A 3994-nucleotide genomic window follows, 5' to 3' on the forward strand; every position below is an offset into this window, starting at 1 on the left:
TCTTAGCTTCGAAACGGTGTACATTGTACCTCAATCCGACTAGCGTAGCTTCAGTTGTGTTAGTTCCGCTAAGCAACAGCAAATCTGCCTTTTGTTTTCCAACCTAAACGTCATTTCCGCACATGTCCTAGCTTGATTTGGTAATCATATGACATTGAGCCTATTGAGTGGCTATTTATATTGTGTGTATTGTTGGGATTGATTGAGGAAAATAATGAAGCCATAAATGGTTGGAAAATAGGTAAATACAAAGGGCGCGCTGCCCAAATTTTCGCTCGAGGGCTAAGTTTCTACTTGAACTTGTATATTTTCGTTTGGCAAATACTATGGCCATTTTCCATCTTAAAACATGATCCTTCTTTAATTGGAAACTCTAAATGTTTACTTACTCTTACCCAAATAAAAAGGAGTGGTTTAGGATTTTCTTGGTTATTTTGTCCTCCCTTTTACATGAATTTCATTAAGACATTTAGTCTATAATATCTACTTGAATATGAGATGATTTTGAACCACATAAACAATCCCGAAAATAATATTTCTTAGTCTATATGGTTGGATTCCGACATGTCTTTGGTTCAAGTGTTTTCCGTTGGAAATTTTATACCCCTTTTTGTTTGGTTTTGCGTTTAGTTTATGAAACCCTAGTTATTTCCGTCCACCGGTCCAAATGCCCTCGTTTCACTTTAAAGTCATTTCTATACGTTTTATTCATCAATTGGTGGGATTCTTCGATTTCACCTAATTGTTTGTGCTAGATAGACTGTAATATTCTTTCTCATTTACTCTTAGATTTTCTCGGTGACTGAGATAATATTCGGAAGGATATTTGCACGTTGTGTTGCGTAAATAGGTGAGTGTTCCTTGTTTGCTATATTTTTCTTGACTTCATGACTTGTGTTCTTGTTTGATAATGTGTTAAGTGCTTTCAAGGATTTCCAAAACGAGTTTTCTAGGCGAGCGTGTACTTTACCGCGCTCGACCTAAATGAAACGTGAAATTTTCAATGATTTAATGATTGCTACATTAGTTGCGCATGATGTAAGCCTTTTGGCTGAATTGGGCCCTGCCCTTCGTTACCGATCGACTCGAGCCAGAAGCGGACTCGGTCGGGCGATATGGTGACCCTGGGTGAATTTGGTATACTCGAGTATTACCTTGTAGTCTGGTGGAGCCTGGCCAATTTCCAGGAGGGGGTGAACGAAACGAAAGAACGAACGAGGGTTTTATTTACCAAAAATGCATTTTATTTAAATGACCGGAGGAATAAGGGGAATGACAGGAGAACGAACGAACGAACGAATATATGGCTCCCTGTGAGCCCGTATCCTTTTAATGAATGTGTTTATCGCTTTATTTTGTATTTGTATCTTGAATTATTGGTTATATGTAATGAATGCATTGAACTTCTTGTTGCCTATGTGTTCGGAACCTCACTGAGCTTTTAGCTCATTTCTTTAGTTTTGTTTTCCTTAAGAAGGGACGGCGAGTAAGGACGAGAGCTCGGTAGAGACTAGCCTAGACTAGTTTCTTTGGTTTTTGTAATGGTTCTCGCCCTAGTGCTCGGCACGGGTTGGATGTATGGTGAATCGAGAACCTTTGTATATTCGATGTTTGTACTCCTTTTTGAGATAGCAATGTATATAAGTTTTGCTTTAAGTTTTGAATCGTTGTTATGTTTAGTCTTGTGGGTTTATTCTGGTTTCGATTGAGGATTGACGTGAACGACTGAGTCCCGGCGAGAGTTGGGCAGGCGGTCCGCCGAACTCTTTGGTACGCCTTAGGGGGAGGTGGAGCTGTCACAGATTTGGATAATAGTGGATCGACTAAATAAGACCGCACATTTCCTGCCAGTAAATATGAAATATTCTTTGGAGAAACTTGCCAAACTTTATATGGATGAAGTGGTAAGACTACACGGGGTACCAGTAAGCATTGTATACGATAGAGACCCTAGGTTTGTATCCCGATTCTGGCAGAAATTGCAAGAGGCTCTAGGAACTAAGTTGAATTATAGTACAACATATCACCCATAAACTGATGGACAATCTGAGAGAACCATTCAAACTCTTGAGGATATGCTGAGAGCCTGTATTGTGGACTTTGGAGGAAGTTGGAGCCGATACTTAACCTTGGTTGAATTTGCATATAACAATAGTTATCATTCCTCTATTCAAATGGCCCCATATGAAGCCTTGTATGGACGATGATGTCGATCCCCAATCCATTGGGATGAAGTAGGAGAGAAAAAGATTATAGATCCGGCTACAATACCATGGGTTGAGGAAGCCTACGAACGGGTAAAGGTGATCCGCCAAAGACTTCAAACAGCCCAAAGTCGATAGAAAAGTTATGTCGATCATCGGAGGAAGGATTTGGAGTTCGAGATAGGAGATAAGGTGTTTCTTCGAATTACCCCGTTGAAAGGAAAGATTAGAGCAGGAAAAGGGAAAAAGTTGCAACCACGATACATAGGACCTTTTAATATACTCCAACGAATAGGAAAGGTGGCTTATCGACTTGAGTTACCAGCTAGTTTGTCTCGGATCCATGACGTTTTCCATGTTTCTTTACTTAAGAAATACCATCCGGATCCGACTCACATTTTGCCACCAGAAGATGTTAAACTCGACGAGTCCTTAACCTATAAAGAACGACACATTCAAATATTGGATCGGAAGGTGAAGGACCTGAGAAACAAGCAGATTCCATTAGTAAAGGTTCTATGGAAGCATCACGAAGTGGAAGAAGCAACCTGGGGACTAGAAAATGACATGCAAGAGAAATATCCCGACCTGTTCACGATGAAAGGTATGAATTTCGAGGTCGAAATTCTCTTAAGGGGGAGAGAGTGTGAGAACTTGTAAATTCCTTATATATTTCTTGAAAAATTCCCTTGAAAATTCCCTTTTATTTGAAAATTATTTGGCAATTATTATTCTACACTATCCTACTACTCAATCACCCTAGAAAAGTGCCAATGATCATAGGAAATTAGGGTTTTCCTTTCCGATTTCAATTCGAAGTGAAATAGGATTTTTCGTGTATCCGTAGTGTAATTATCCGGTGTGGAGTAAGGATCAAATTTGGTACTTAAGAGTGACTTTTAGGTGAGAAATAATATGTGATTAGAACCAATGATAAAAAGTTAGTGAATAGGAAGTCAAAACCCTAGTACGTGTGATTTAAGGAAAAACGGTGCGAACCGACGTGTACCGTGCACTACCGATTGAACACCCCACTTGACTACCATTTCCTTACCAGCACATAACCTTGATATTGGTGGAAAATATACCCCCTCATAGCTATCCTCTTGGCCGAAATATTGGACTCAAAATGCAAGGAAAGAAAAAAAAATTTTGGATGGTTTTGGTAGTGCCAAGTGTTGGCAATTTGTGGCTTTGACTAAACTTAATTTTCTTACCTTCTTATCTTGGAAATTAGCTCATTCTTCCTCATTTTTTTTCTGGTTTGGCCGAGACAAAAGAGAGAGAAAGAGAGAGCAAGAGAAACAACATTCTTTCATCTTGATTTGCACCATTTGAGTGAAAGAAACAAGATTCTAAACCGATTAACTTGTGAGTTGTGAACTTGGGGAGCTAAGGGAATCAAAAATTTCAAGAGGAGGTGAAGTATTACTATTGCAAGCCTTTTTATTGAGGTATAAGGTCTGACCCATGGCTTTGGTTCTTTTATTTTTGTTTAAGATATTATATAACTCATGTTTTGGTTAGATTAGTAGCTATACAAGTTGTTGTGATGATTTTGAGGTGATGTATGTAAGCTAGGGTTTGACTGATTTCCTTCTTATACTTATTGTAGGAGTGGTATATGATGTATATAGGCTTGTATAAGAGGTTGTGGTAGTGATTGAATCAAGAAAATGAAGAGATTGCCCTTGAAATCCCAAAATTCCAGATTTCTGGAATTGTATGCTTCAGTTCTGTCCGGTTTCAGTGCCCTATGTTAGAGGCCGAATTAGGCTTGGCACAAAACA

Source organism: Coffea eugenioides, chromosome 6, assembly GCF_003713205.1.
Source record: "Coffea eugenioides isolate CCC68of chromosome 6, Ceug_1.0, whole genome shotgun sequence".
NCBI classification, from domain to species: domain Eukaryota; kingdom Viridiplantae; phylum Streptophyta; class Magnoliopsida; order Gentianales; family Rubiaceae; genus Coffea; species Coffea eugenioides.